The sequence below is a fragment of the Acinonyx jubatus genome, chromosome C1, assembly GCF_027475565.1.
Source record: "Acinonyx jubatus isolate Ajub_Pintada_27869175 chromosome C1, VMU_Ajub_asm_v1.0, whole genome shotgun sequence".
In the NCBI taxonomy this organism is placed as follows: domain Eukaryota; kingdom Metazoa; phylum Chordata; class Mammalia; order Carnivora; family Felidae; genus Acinonyx; species Acinonyx jubatus.
Window position 1 is genome coordinate 134860588 of NC_069381.1, and position 16775 is coordinate 134877362.

General features: G+C 34.5%; 1 long non-coding RNA gene across 1 annotated transcript in view; it reads right to left on the bottom strand.

Moving 5' to 3' along the window:
- Positions 1 to 3318: 3318 nt before the first annotated feature.
- The window catches only part of LOC113598233 (uncharacterized), a 284359-nt gene continuing 270902 nt past the window's right edge, over positions 3319 to 16775 (bottom strand). Inside the window, exons 4-6 of the long non-coding RNA XR_003418885.2 lie at positions 14831 to 14914; positions 9005 to 9232; positions 3319 to 4431 (exon numbers count right to left, since the gene is read on the bottom strand). This is a non-coding gene — a long non-coding RNA (uncharacterized LOC113598233). The remainder of the gene's footprint in view (positions 4432 to 9004; positions 9233 to 14830; positions 14915 to 16775) is intronic.

Below are 16775 nucleotides of genomic sequence, written 5' to 3' on the forward strand. Positions count from 1 at the left end.
CTTCCATAGTCATGACATACTAAACACAAATACTCTGTGTTGTTCTTCAATGGCCCATAAACATCTTTTCATTTTTCTTTGCATAATCACATTATTCCCTCAACCCATAAATCTGTGCGTGCTGATTACAATTCTTGCCCATCAATCCAAATTCCGTTTTCCCATATACAGTATTTATTGAATGGATCAAGGGAACGATCCTTCAAATGAAAATGGGATCAGCTAGTCACAATTAGGTCATTAATATATCAGTAAAGTTACTGTTCTTCAAAACAATGAGAAAATAAATCTTTAAAGAGATTTACATTAATGTAGACCTGTTAATGAGCAACTGTGGTGTAATTTCTCAAAACCTGTGTGACTTTGTCACTTAATAATATTTTAAGGTCCACATTTTTGTAATTATCATAGAAGTCACTTATGGTAGCAAATGTCTTTCTGACTATTGACAGCTTTGAAGATTTTTCTCTCAATTTTAATAAAAATATTAACAAGTTTTTAAGGGAATTAAAGTAGTTATTGCAATATATTAAGTACGGTATTAATTATAATTAGAATGCCACCAAATTCATTTCTAAAGCATTAATCTGATACAAAATCTGCTTTACAGATTACTTAGGGACATTTATTTATAAAATATCTAAACAAAATGTGATCTGAAAATCATACATTTCAACACACGTTGTTTTGGGGAAAACACATTTTTGATAAATTTAATTTTATAGAAAAGTCTCCACAAGCAGAGGTTTTATAAAAAAAATATTAGAGTATTTTTCTCCCTCGGGTTACAAAGAAAAATTGTAGTGATCTTATCTGCCATAGATTTAGATTTGATCCATTTGAGGAGATTAGCAGAATGAAGCTTTACCAAAATAAAAGTTACAGGCACTTACTAATCAGAGCAAATTTTGGATGAGTGTACATGACCAAATAGCAGCGAATACCTATAACAAGCTAGACTACTGTTTTGCACATCTCTGCTCCACTGTGGTTTTCAAAGGGGACACAGTGTCTGAGATAATGTAATACCACACATGGTGAATATCAAGTTTAATTTGTGGTTCTGTGCATCAACCTGAGGAGGGAAAATATTGGTGCCACTTACATGGCACATAGATTATTAAAAAGGTCAAAAATATATAGGTAGAGAGGTTTGATTTACAGAATTATTTAACATAAAAAGTTTACACAGCATTAATCACCAAAATAGTATAAATTGCTAATTAATGAAATTTATGTAAACTACACCTTCTTTGCTTTAAAATGTGTTAACATTAAAAAAAATATTATTTATTACTTTTTGTTAATTCTGATTGGCCAACTATTAGTCTCAGTCTAAATTGGTTAGTATATACATATAGATGTATATATGTATCCATATATGTACACACACACACACATATTTACTACATAATAAAAATGCATTGAAGTAAATAGGTAATTGGAATGCCAACAACTTATATTACATAATTATAGGTAAGATATTGAACTCCAAAAATTTCAGATATTGAAAGCATTGCCATGTGACTGTTCAGCACATGGTTTGGGGTTTTAGGTATTGTAGACAGTTGATTTTATGTGTCAACTAAAACCATTTCCTGGCTAGGAAATGGTGCTCAGTGCTGCTTGGTCAAGTTCTCTCTAGATGATGCTGTGAAGGTATTTTGTAGATACAAGTCACATTTGACTTTAAGTAGGGGAGATCACCTGCAAAAATGTGGGTAGACCTCACTCATCCCATCAGTCCAAAACCTTAAAAGCAAAAACTGAGGTTTTCCAGAGAAGGAATTCTTCCTCAAAACTGTAATGTAGACATCCTTTCAGGAGTTTCCAGCCTGATGTCCTGACCTGTAGATTTAGGACTCAAGCTGCAACTTCAAATTTTACCTGAGTTCCCAGCCAGTTGCCTTCCAGTGTGAATTTAGGACTTGCCAGACCCCAAAATCACACAAGTCAACTCCTTCAAGTCTCTCTCTCTCTATATATTTTGTATATATAATAATATTATGTATCATATAGCTAATAGATAATATTATAATCTCCATCTGTAGTTTCTGCTCATATTTGTCTTGAGAACCTTGAATGATAACAGTGTGTTCTGCTTTACCACTTACCATCTCTATAACCCTGGCGCATTTCTTTAACATCTCTGAATCTCTGCTTCTTCATAACTCAAATGAGCATGGAGTCTATTTTTCTTTTTACGTTTCTTTTACTGTGGTAATAACATGTAACATGAGCTCTACCCTTGCACATTTTTAAGTGTTTTCTATAGGCATGATGTTGCATAGTAGCTCATGAGAACTTACTCATCCCCCATAATTGAAATTCTATACATATTGACCAGCAAATCTTCATTTCTGCTCTCCCTCAGCCCCTAAAAACCACAATTATATTCTTTGCTTCCACGAATTTGATTATTTTAGATACCTCATATACGTGGAATCATGCAGTATTTGTCCTTCTGTATCTGGCTTGTTTCTCTTAGCGTGATGTCCTCCACGTCCATCCATGTTGTCGCATATGGCAGGATTTCCTTCTTTTTTGAGGTTGAATACTATTCAATCATATTTGTACACTAATACTTGTAAGTTTGTAATGAGGAGTAAATCGTATAAGGAGGAAAATCGCACCTTAAGAGTGGCTGTCACTGTAGAGGTGCTCCTGAAAAGATAGCTACTATATTTATGAACTACTTAAGCAATTAAGTTTGAAGAGAAAAACTAAAAAAGATAAACCTTGGTAGAATTGGAAGCCGTCCCCCTAAAACGATGAACATTATTGGGATGTTAGTCTCCTGATAAAGTGGGCAAAACTTTAAAATGACCAGCTGCCATGATTTAATACATTCAAATATTAAACACGACAGATATGGAGAGAGAGGAGCAGCAGTGTCAGACATGTGGTCGAGGTAGACCAGACCTTGGAAGGCTTTAGTGAGGCAAGGAAACAATGTTTTTTTCTTTTAATAATTTTAGCTTCTCCCCTCTTTCCATTGTCTTTCTCTGCCTCATTCCTCAGCTTTCGTTCGTGTTGCACCAGCCTGAGCTGTGTCACAGATTTATGATACTCGAGTCGAAGGCACAGTCCCTCTTCAGTGTAGTGGAGATGGTAAACGAGGGCAGTGATCATTTGCAGTTCTCTGCAGAGCTCCACAGCCTTCACTGGGATTAGTCAAATTGGATTTGTAACGTGCTTTAAACTCCTTAGAGGCTGTTCTGTAAACAGCAGGTAATATTTTAGCCCTGTATTGCTCTAATGGCTCTTTTGCCCTATAGGATCTGGCTCCGCCCAACTGCACCTGCTAAAAGAGCCAGTTGGTCTTGGAGATTTTCATGTTTTCCATTGATTAACAGGAGAAATCAATGGAGTTGCAGATGTTTGTGAGGATCACGTGGTGCAATACATGTGAATCCACTTTGTTTCTAGAATTTGCAATGTATAAAATACTACCTGAAAAGTACCAAGGTGTGTTTGTTTTCCCATGAAAGCATTGTTTATTTAGAGATGATATCTTTTAAGACACTTAAAATGTCCAGGAAGAAGAGTATATTATTTTTTTAAATCAACATCTGATCTTGTGTATGCATCTTTTGTTATTTGATTTGTCTTTTGCTTCTAATTATCAGATATATTATCATATGCTTACATATCATGACCCCTTTTCAGTAAGTGCCATCACTGTGTCATCAGAACTTTTTCAATATCATTATTGGTGAGTTCTGGTTCAGATTGCATGCTATTGAGTAGAGAAAGCCATTTGCCTCCTATTTATTTTGCAGGTGTTGTCACTAGAAGGTTTTATCAACAATGTAAATATTTAAATTACCTTTTAAGAATGTTTTCATTCAATAGTATCATATATTACAATAGTGTGCTCATGAAACTTTTAAATATCTCTCATTGGAAAAAATCAGGCCCCAAACAAGGGCTTCTGAAACTGTTTCTAAAAACCTGTCAAAATAATAAAAGACATGAGAGCATTAAAAATACATTGGAGTAAAAATATCTCTGAAATGAGGATGTCATTTCTTCTCTAATCATCTATTGCCATTTAATTGGAACATTGGTTGAATTTCAAATAAAATAAGAGGTCTCTTAAATTTAACTGTCATATTATGTTACCCTATGTGATTTTATGAGATGTTGTGTTAGCAAAGAATGGGAAAGCACTGAATATAATTCAGAGAAGTATAAACTAGATAACGTGACTTGACAACTGAAATTTAAAAGGGAAAGTACTTACAGTAGTTTCATATCCGACATCGCCATCAAGTCATACATTTAACAAAGAAGTTTAGTTTGAAGGTTGGTAAAAATACATTGCCGGGAAATATGTAGATCAAGTTTCAGGAAAGATTCAAATTGTGTTGAGTAGTTTTAAGACACTTCTTTGTTTCTGAAAAACAATCCCTTTGTTTCACTGTTATGCTGTAAAATATAGAAAGAAAAAAAAAAGCAAGTTCAATTCCAACAATATTATCACTCAACAATTTGAGACCAAATCCTTACTCTTACACATTTCTTCTTGGTGGAGGGGAGATAAGATCTTATTTTTGAATAATATTTTACATGGCAAAAACCATCTCTAAATGAAGACCCTTTTTAAGGCTGTGATATTATTTTATTTAAATCATCAATATTCTGGGCATGACCTACTTTATGGAGAAGATTCATTCTTTGCTGAAACATAATTGCATTATCAGATATTAAGAAGAAGCCATGAACCACAAAATGGAAACAGCTCTCCAATGGCCATATCATACTCTGAAGATGATTTTATTTTAACATTTTTGTTGTTAGCCACAGCAGCAGTGTGCTAAGATGGGAAATCCAAATTTCAACATGATTCTAACCTGAATAACATTTAAATATACAAACACTAAATTGAATAATCAATAATAGATTTTTAGTTAGATCACAATTTCTTTGGCAGTAAATGGCATATAGGCAAATCCATCGGAGCCAACTCCATCTTCATTAGTGTCACAGCTTTGCAGGATCTTTTAGAAGCAAGAAGATATTTCCATGTTTTCCAATGCTCCGTTGTTTTTCATTCTCCATCAAAAATTTGCAATGACACTACCACTTTCTATTCATTGCCTATTCAGATTTGTAAATGGAATTTATTGCAAGCAATGTCATTTTACAGATTAAATTAATATTATTATAAAGAGCTTTAAAACTCAAAGATATTTATGAGTCATGCTGAGAAAGGATCTGTACTCAGTTATAATGATTAATAATAAGTCCCCCAAGTTTTCACAGATGAAATCGCCACCACGTGCATATTTTGAGCACAAAATAGATAACTATAATTCTAAAAGAAGAATGGAAGAAGTGCTGGACCACTAATGCATCAGTTGGATTCTCATGTTATTGGGGGATTGAGTGAATTTTTGTTTTCAGAATTGGTTGATCTGTGCATAGGCAAATTTGAACATGTAGGCAAACTGAGTGTCTGAGTATTTGAGCATATATATTTGTGGTAAATCATTATAATATTTCCCAACTAATCGTACACCTTGCAACATGACATTGCAGGTTGCTGTTCTCACCATCAAAAGGTGGAGTCTATTGGTCTATTCTCCTGTGTATGGGCTGGACATGTAAACTGTTTTGGTAAATAGAATGTGGCTCTTCTAGTCTTCATCTAAATGGATGAGTGTGCATGAGCGCAAGTGAAAGGAAGTGAAGAACCACCAGGGAAATCTATTTATGAGAAATCAAAATCTTTGTTGTTTAAGCCACTAAATTTTGAAAGCACCTATATCACAGGAATAAATGAACTAAACAATATTGAAATTAAGCTGAAAATTGAAAGATAATTAGATATTAAATATTAAATCAAACTTCCACAGGTGTTCTGTTTCTGTTATTTATATGGGAAGTATAATACCCATAATTAGGCACTTGTAACTACTTCGAATCTACCTTTTGCTAGTAATGGGCCTGGAGAAACAAACAAAAAGTGTCTAAAATGTAAGCCATTATATTCATTACAATAAAACCTTGATTAGCTGGAAGTTCCAATCAAACTATCAACAGAAAAATGGCAACAAAATAAGCTAACATTAAGGATTTGTTTGATGTTGGTAACTTTGAGTTATGTTTAAGTACAGTGGTTCTCAAATATGAGGAGTCTTAAATTCACTGATGTCTGGTTTCCATTCTAGAGTCTCGGATGCAATTAATCTGTGTAAGGTCTGAGTATCAGGATTTTTACTCAGTCAGTTTAGGGGCCCCTAGCTGGCTCAGATGATAGACCATGAGACTCTTGATCTAGGGGTTGTGAGTTCCAGCCCCATTCTGGATATAGAGATTACTTAAAAATAAAATAAAATAACTAAAAATAAAAGAATATTAGTCTAAGTTTCTACCCTGTATGTTTTATGCATTTATAGAAATTATATATATACACACAGAAAGAGAAAGAAGGTTTATACACACACACACACACACACACACATATAGAAAGAATGACAACAATTTACATATATACATATATAGGAAAAGTTTATATAAACAAATTATATGTAAGAAATTACTCACATAAATTGCTTATATATATTGTTTATATAACATATAATAATAGCAAAAGGTCACCATTATCACCATTAGTTCTATATCTATTATTTAAAGAACCAGTAATAATGGTGACCCTGTGCTATTACTTGATCCTAAAACCTGGAACAATCTTGTTTCTATTATTTTGCAAAAAAGATACACTATTAATTTTTTTTTAGAAATATTTTCAACAAAAAAAGCTTGAGAAATTTTGGGAATGCCCCTAGCTAGAGATTAACAAAGCTGTTACATGTGTTGCTCTATTTAATTAGAATTGTTGTTAATGTTATAGGTTTGCTAAGCTAGTTTCTGAAATGGTTTACATGATAGGTTTTTTAAAAATTATTATTAAGATACTTTAAATTTCCATAGCACTACTATTCCAAATAATTCAATTTTAATCTCTACAACATCTCAGTAAGCATAATACTTACAAGTTTAATAAAGATAACATAAGCAGAAAAATTGCCATCTTATTAATAGATGTCACTGTATTATAAATATTCTATCCTTTGATGTTTTTACACAATTGTGGTTTACTTACAAGCTGTATAAATCCCAGGGTAATTTCCAAGACAGTGTTCTCTCTCTCTCTCTCGCACAATAATGGGACTTTTTACTAGAGTTTGTTAAAGGTTGCACTAAGTATGTAACACTGATATATATATACACATATATATATAATATGCATGATAATTAAATAGAAAATTATTTTCCTCTTTATTTTTAGATTTAAATTTTTTTTCAACGTTTATTTATTTATTTTTGGGACAGAGAGAGACAGAGCATGAACGGGGGAGGGGCAGAGAGAGAGGGAGACACAGAATCGGAAACAGGCTCCAGGCTCTGAGCCATCAGCCCAGAGCCTGACGCGGGGCTCGAACTCCCGGACCGCGAGATCGTGACCTGGCTGAAGTCGGACGCTTAACCGACTGCGCCACCCAGGCGCCCCTAGATTTAAATTTTTACTTGAACTTTGTACAACATTAATTCAAATGAATGACTATCCTCACCCTATTCTGTAAATGTTCAAAATTAATTCCCACTTGAAGCTATTACACTTCATTTTTCCTAACTTGAAAATGCTCACTTTTCAAATTACCCCAGAAAGAAGTGGTCAACGCATGCAAATCAATATATTCAAAGTATTCACATATTTACTAATTCTCTTCTCCCTCTTTTGATTTTCACTGTAAAACTTGATAAACATTGCATGTATTTCCTTGTTTTTTGTATATATATTATGATGAAAACATCAATTATTTTTTCTGGTGATACCAGATAGTAATATTAACATGATGATTGACGAAACTCAAAAATTTGTAAGAATTTTTTTCTCAAGAGCTATACACGGTTCTTAGAATTATAGCTTTGTTGCTCAAATACAATTGAATAGAACGGTTTTGATGTACAATTTCCATGGTAATACCTTTTGGAATTCTGATGGTGTTTTCTCCATAGAAAGACTTTGTGGTCACTAAGTAGAAGGGATTGTGACTGGCCAACTGTATTTTATGACAAGACAGAGGGGCCTTTATCCCAATTAACTGAGTGACCTGGGACAACTACTTCCGGCACCCAAATGCAATTTTTTTTGTCAAAAAAGGCAGAGAAATAAAATACCTGCTACCAAATGCTACAAATGGATTTTTTGAGAACACACACATTCACATGTGAAGGGACCCTTGTCTGGTGCTCTGCTGGGTCCTCATGAAAGACAATGGCATTCTATTTTGAACAAATGAATGATAAGTGCACTGTACTGTTGCCTAGGGAAGTGATATTCAAGTAATGTTAGGACTCCAAAAAGAAGAAGAAGAAGAAGAAGAAGAAGAAGAAGAAGAAGAAGAAGAAGAAGAAGGATACATTCAGTACTTTGGCATATAATCATATATGTTATAACATTGTTACTATATATGTATATATAGATGATAGATAGATGTTTATATAAAGCAATAATATTGTCATAATAATAATAAAACTGGCAACAATACTTACATGATATTTTATCTTGTGTAATAATAATAGTAAACACATATGGTCCATATGCTTTTACTCATTAAGTCACCTAATCCTCACAATAACCCTTATTTGGCACATTGGACAGAGAAAATCAAAGGAGGTACAAAAAAATTAATAACCTGTCTAAGATCTGACAGCTAATATCTATAGTATGTCTCAGAGCTGTAATTTAAACACATTAAATCTAATTCCCAGACTTTATGCTTTAAAACACTAAATGAATCTGCTTCTTATATAGAGTAGTTATCACAGTACTACTGCAATTCAGCTTCTATTCAGGTAGTGTATCTTGGTACTTGGGAGAGTTTTTTATGCATAGTCATTATTCCATCCCAGAAGAATAAACTATCAGAATATAGTGCTCTTATACTAAGTCTGCTTGTATTTATCTTATAAAAATATCACATAAGCTTACCTCTGAGATTTTGTGACAAGTTTAATTTGAAAATGGCAATGTAAGTATTATTTCTTAAACATTCAAAGTGTAGGAAATATTTCTGAATACTTCACGTAAAATAACATTCTTTAATAATGTTCATGGATATACTCTTTCTAATAACACCAGAAGTTTCATAGATGAAAGTAAGTTGCATGTCTGTTGCATTAGTCAATTCTTTCTCACGTGTTGACAGCTCATCATTGCCTTAAACATAAACATAAACATGAAATGGTCTTAAACAATAGCAAAAAGCATGTATGTTGGTAAGAAAAAATAACCAGGTTACTAAATTTCAGGGAAGTGAGCATATATAGAGTGAGCATATATACAGCATATATATTCTAGTAGTTGAAATAACTGATGACACCATGGCAAAGAAAGTAAGCTGGGACACTGACAGCCTGCTACATGTAAGGTAAGCACAGGGAGAGGGGGGTAGAGTAGTCTAAACCAAGTGATAACAACAGCAAGATAAGCACAGGTGTTTTTAAAATTACATTGACCTGAATTTTTCTCACTGACTTCTAACTAAATGTACAGTGTCCTTTGCTCTTATTTGAAAATAAAAGCTGGGGAGGAGCAAACAGGAAGAGAAAAAGTTAATGAAAGAGAAAACTTGACAATCTATGAATCTCATAAGTGGCTAGGAAAGGAGGAGAGGGCATGTTAAGAGGAGATTTGCTGTGAGTAGTAATCCAAAAGGATGGTTTGTGGTGACACTGTTTTGTTTCATCTTCCAAATGAGCCCCCAAAGAAACCAAGTGGTAAATAACTTTCTTGGGGGTAAGCAGAAGTTTATAGTTAAGATCTAAAGTTAGCTGGTTTTATACCTGGAGACTTAATAGAAAGAAAAATGCTCATTTTGGAAAAGTGAACTTTAGAGGAGTCAAAATTGTATATATTTTTAAAATAGGAATATTTGCCTAAGGAACCATTGCAATCATGTCATCATTTCTAGTACATTTACCATTGCAAGTCTGGAGTTTGGATTAAGAATATACAATTAACTGCCCCAATAATTAATATTATTATAATAAAGTTTTTGACATAAGATCAGAGATAAACTTCTGTTTTCATCCCACATCCAGTTCTCAACCTAGGGAAGCTAGAATGTTTACCTTCTGTGGAGGGAAATAAAGGGGCAGTTGGAGTGGATGAACAGTGCAAGTGGGTAAACAACAGGCAACCCAGACTTAGGAAGAGATGGGAGACGGAAGTGGGCCCAGGAGCTCCAGTGTTCTGTTCAGGTCTCTTCCACTTAGGCCTAGAGATATGGGCAATTAACAGGAAGACTCATGGAATGATTAACACTGTCCTAGAAACTCTAATAACCCCTAGAGCCAAAAATCTATTAATATTTAAATTGAATCTGACAAGTACCACCAGGTGGCACCACACTGTAGTTGAGACTTGAATGGGTTTGAACGTCATCCACACTCAAAGGCTCTCAACTGTTGCACAGGGTCATCCTAATAATTATATTAAACTCTCTGTAATGTAACACCCATTTTAGATAATTGTATTTTTTAGTGTGGATTCCTTAGTTTGTAGTTTAATTGTATATGCCAAAGAGAACAAAGTCTAGAATTCCACAGTTTTACTACTTGGGTAGTCCATATCCTTGAGAGACAAAGATTTTTTAGCTAATCTAGGAAACCTACATAAAGTACCAACACACTCTGGAAATCACATTAGGACTTACCCATTCAGTGGAAATATATTATGTTACTTGAGCCAATAACCCTCTCACAGAGGAAAATTTTTTCAAAAATTTCCCCCCACCAATATATTTTTTTAATGTCAGAGAGATAAAATAGTCAAAATATAGGAAAAAATGAGAACCTAGAAGACATTTGCTTATTTTTCAGAAAGAGCAAAGAGAATTTCTACTTTCACTGTGGAAAACTTAATTCTTAATAAACCAACATCTCACAGATAACAACTGTAATATCTAGGCAAAATATGAAGATCTCGAAAGTAAGGAAAAGCAGGTCAGTTTTGAAGAGGACCCAAAATCTAAGGAGGTTACTGGCCTGGGTGAATTTCCTGTTTTGGGGACTTTACACTGAGGGTAGCTGCGGTGATTCACAAAACTCAAATAGAGTGCCTTTCATTGTTCTGGCTAGAAAAATAGGGAATGAGTTGTGTCAGCCTGGATAGAATTTCAGAAAGGCGAGAGAGAGAGAGAGAGAGAGAGAGAGAGATCCAAAAATAGAGAAAAGACTCAACATTTCTGTGTCTAAATTCTGTTCATGTTTCTGGCTCACCTTCAAAACATGCATTCATGAGGTAAACTGAAAACATTCTGGGCTAAGAATTGAATATGGTAAGGAAAATGAAGATTCAATATGCTGTGTACTTAGGCAAGGCTGAGTTTTCAGTTTGAGACTAACCAGGGTAATTTTCTTCTAAAGAAAACACATCATCTCTCTTAGAGGACTAGAAGAGTATCCAGAGTCTCCACAACAAACCTTCATGATGTCCAAGATATTATAAACAGCTTTATGCAATTAAACTTGAAAATTCAGACCCTAGGAAAATATTACTTGTCAGATATCAAGGATTACTTTGAATCTACGGTCATTGTGATATTGACACAAGGATAGAAAAAGAGCAATACAGAGAAGAGAAGCTAGAAACACACCTCTTGATTTATCACAAAGGTACGAGTGTAGAGACGGAGGGGAAACTTGTAGGAAAAAATAAAAATGAGCCCCTGCCTTGTACAAAAATCATTTGGGATAGGTGTAAGTATAAAATGAAGAACTATTAACTCTTTGAGGATATTATGGAAAAATATCTTCCCATTTTGGATAGGAAAAAGCTCTTTTAATCAAGAAAAGAAAGCACTAAACAGTAAAGAAAAGATTAACAAATTCAAGAATTAAGAATTTTTGTTCTTCAAAGATACCATAAAGTAATAATATAGAAATGCCAAGTAAAACCATAATGAAAGTCTACTCTATACCTACCATATTGGGAAACATTTTAAAATTAACATTACCAAGTGTTTACTGATGATATGAAACAACTGGGTTTTTTAATGCTGTTTCAAACTAGAAACAACATAATTTTCAATCAATAGGATGGAAAAATAGAATGTGGCATGTTAATCAATAAAATCCTATATAGCAGTTCTAAGTATAATAAAAGCTTGGATTGCAAGTTACATGTTTTGCAAGTGTTCTGCAAGATGAGCAAACATTTCTAATACATTTTAACTTGATAAACGAGTGATGTCTTGCAATACGAGTAGTATTGCTGTAGAATGTCACATGATCACAACTGAGCCAATGGTTCTTCTCTCTCTCTCTTGCTGTGGGAATTTGGGTGATCTTCTCCCATGCTCAGATGCTCAGTCTCAGGCTGCAGTGTTTGGCATAAATCAGTGATTTTTCAGAACATTGGAAGGTGCCCACGACTGGCACTAGTGTATTTTTTGTCACTTCGAAGCACCTATGGACAGTCCTTTGCTTTTCCATACAGGAGTAAGCTTAGGAATGCTTTGCTTCATTCTAGGTCAGACTGCCTGCAGATATAGACCCTTTCCTTTGCTGCCTTATTGCCAGTTACATTAAATACACTACATGAAAAGTTTATTAATACTGTACTGTATGTAGTCAACATCTGCGTGAGTGTATACAATGGCCTCCATGCAGAAAAAGATTCCATTGAGCCAACAGACAGCAGTGATTCTGTTAGTGATAGTGAAAGTCTTCCTACACAATAACTCTCTTCTCTCCTCCCTCACACCAGCCACAAAACTTTTCAAAAGTAAGTGAAAGTTAATTTTTTGATTTTTCTTTGTATTTTGTATTTTCTTCATTATTTGGTATTATATTACAGTATTAGAATAATTTTTTAAAAAATATTTATTCATTTGGGAGGAGAGCGTAAGTGGGGGAAGGGCAGATAGAGGGGACGGAGGATCTGAAGTGGGATCTGCACTGGCAGGCTGATAGCAGCAAGCCCGATGAGGGGCTTGAACTCATACCTGAGCCATTACCTGAGCCAGGGTCCGAGGCTCAACCGACTGAGTCACCCATGCGCCCCTAGAATCATTTCTACATGAATTTTTTTTTGGGGGGTTGTGGAATGAATCATCTGAGTTTCCATTATTTCTTATGGGGAAATTTGCTTTGATATACAAGTGCTTTGGATTACAAGCATGTTTCTGGAATGAATTTTGCTTGCAAACCAAGATTTTACTATACTTCAAATGTGGTCCACTAACTGCCAGTGGCAAAAGAAATGCCTGTTGTTGATCTATGAAGAGATAAGGAATTTTTACCAGAATAAAACAATCGATTACTTCACTAATCACACTAGGTTTTGTTTGTTTTAGGAAGATTTTCCCAATGAAGATGCAGTACATTGATTTACATTCTTGTGTGTTCATTTACATTCCTTGTGGACTTGTCATTTGAGAATGAACTACTTTGAGTGGAACTGATATACAGAAAGGAAAATGAACAAACTAGATCTACATACCATAATATAATCCTAGAAACACATGTTTAACAAAGAAACAAACACTGAAAATTCACACAATATTTTCTCAGGTACCTAAAGATCTAAACAAGAAAAACTAATCTACATGAATAAGCATATTAAAAGTAGAAAGAAAAAGATGAGGAAATGATGACCACAAAAGTCAGAATATGCTGGTTCTCTGCAAGGAGGTAGTGTGTGTGTGATCACAAAAGAATAAATGGGGACTCTCTACTGGCAAGTGTTCTGTTGATTGATTTGGTTCATGGTTACATGGTATATATTTCAGAATTATTTTTAACACTCCAAATGCATGTTTTATGCAACTTCATATGTGTGTGCTAATCTATTAGAAAAAAGGAAGAATACAGAAATTTGCTGTATGTAATGTCTAAATAGGAAAAATTATTTTAGGCAAAAGAAAAAGGTTACAAAAGGGGTATATAAATCAAAAAATTTTTGTCCCTTGTCTAACAAAAATCACACTTATGTGACTTGAACCTAGCAATGATTACAAAAGAAAAAAATGTGGACTGTCACATTAGGGCCAGGTTGAAGAATCCAGCCCGGGAACTGCTGAAAGTAATGAGTAGGCTATGAGATAAAGGTAAGACAACAGGAGAAAGACACATGAGGAAACAAAACATGGATATGTTAGCCAGTCTCTAGAGTAATGAGAAGAAACATTTTAGCTCGGTTACTACAGTGACATAAGAAAAAGAAAGGAAAGAAGAAGGGTAGAGAGGAAGAAAAGAAAGGAGGGAAGGAGGGAGAAAAAAATGAATAATAATGAAGTCACCCTGCTTAAAAAGACAAAACAAAACAAAACAAAACAAAAACTTCTGGAAAGGGAAGTAAATTGAAAATAGATGGAAGGTCACAGAGTGAAAAATACTAGGGTGGAATAGAATGTAATAAGTAGAATAAGTGAACAAAAATGGATGAATCATTATCTATTAAATCCTAGTGCCTGGACAAAATATGTCAGTGTCTCAGGACCTGCATCATCTAGGGTTAACACCGGGGCTCCCCAGTAGTGGCAACCAGAGATCCGGAGATTTGTCAGGTTGTTAGAGAAGTGTCTGTCCCCATACTTGCACCATATAACAGTGACATGGGGACTGACAGACACACCTGTTCAAAATTGGGTGAGAGGGAATGAGAAGCAAGTAGCAGTGAGTGACCTAGAGTTATTTTGAACCTGACTGAGCATCTGGTGATGGATGTGTGGTGACCCTTGGTCAGCAGAAAGAGAGTGCCATGCTGTATGAGTAGCAGGGAGGGCAAGCTGAAACCAGCTGGGACATTCACCTCTGTCTGAAACTCCCTCTAATGATGGCGCCTTTCAGAAAGCAATGGTCCATGAGCGGTGTCAGGCCACATGTTGCTACCAGTCTACAAGAAGACAGATGCAGAAATTAGAATAAACACTTAGAAAATTTTATAGTGCTTTTATCATTCAAGTGAGTGACCGGTGCAGTCCTGTTGTTAAAGAGCATAAAGGACTGTGGTTGCTATCAAAGCTGTGTGACAAATTGTATGTGCTTTCAAGCACAGCTGAAACATGACGCACCATAAGACATTTAAGTTTAGGCTGTTATATAACTATGATAGACCCAATCTATTATAACTTTTAATTTATACAATCGTTTAAAGTTTTCACTGAGCTTTAAAAAAATTATAGTTTAATATTATTAGCTACATTAGGGAAGTAAACATTGTATTATTCATTTTAACCCTAATTTGCATTTGATGAAACAAGCTTCAACTCTGTGAATGCAGCAGCAGAAATAAACCAAATGATGACAATAAAAATGATTCTGAAGAAAGGGGATCAAATGAGTTCATACTAGTTTTACTTAAAAGTATGACCTCTCATATATTTACCATAATTGATGGTAAGTTGCTGAAACAACACTGTATTATTTGTGGAAATGTAATAGCTAATGAGGCAATTAAACTTTCAAAACTTACATGGCATTAACATAAAAAGCATAAAGAATTAAGTTCAAAACCAAAGAACTATTTGAAAGACAGATTATTAACTTAAAAAGTCAACAGAAGCAGATGTTCAATATTTTACACATAAACATGAGTGCATTGCAAGCTTCTTATGAAGTAGAACTTTGGGTTGCTAAGACTGAGAAAAACATAAAAAATTTCAAAAGCATTTAGAACTACTGCAGTATATGTGTTTGCTTGAAAGTGTTTTGTGACTGCTGCAAAGAAGGTAATTCAAGTGCCATTTGTCAATGACACACCATGTTTGAACATATTCAGGTACTGAGGGCCAGTTAGAACAAACAATGTTAGCAAAGTATTTTTCACTGTAACTTGATTGATGCAGAAATATTGTTAAAAGGTGTTCCTTTTAACATATGGACAATTTAAGCTTGATGGTTTTTTTCTCTTTCTTTTTATTTATTTTTAAAAATTTACATCCAAGTTTGTTAGCATATAGTGCAATAATGATTTCTGGAATAGAATCCAGTGATTCATCTCCTACATATAACACCCAGTGCTCATCCAACAAGTGTCGTCCTTAATGTCTCTTGCCCATTTAGCCCATCCCTCCATCCACAACCCCTCCAGCAACACTTAGTTTGTTCTCTCTATTTAATAATCTATGTTTTGTTCCCCTCCTTGTTTTTATAGTATTTTTCCATTCCCTTATGTTCATCTGTTTTGTATCATAAATTCCACATATAAGTGAAGTCATATATTTGTCTTTCTCTGACTGGGTAATTTCACTTAGCATAATACACTCTAGTTCCATCCATGTTGTTGCAAATGGCAAGATTTGATTCTTCTTGATTGCCGAGTAATACTCCATTGTATATATATACCACATCTTCTTTATCCATTCATCTGTCGATGGACATTTGGGTGCTTTCCATACTTGCACTATTGTCGATAGTGCTGCTATAAACCTTGGGGTGCATGTGCCTCTTCGAAACAGCACACCTGTATCCCTTGGATAAATGCCTAGTAGTGCAATTGCTGGTCATAGGGTAGTTATATTTTTAATTTTTGGGGGAACCTCTATACTGTTTTCCAGAGTGGCTGCAACAGTTTGCATTCCCATAAGCAGTGCAAAAACATTCCTCTTTCTCCACATCCTCACCAACATCTTCATTCCCTGAGTTGTTCATTTTAGTCATTTTGACAGGATTGAGGTGGTATCTCGTTGTGGTTTTGATTTGTATTTCCCTGACAATGAGTGATGTTGAGCATTTTTTCATGTGTCTGGATGTCT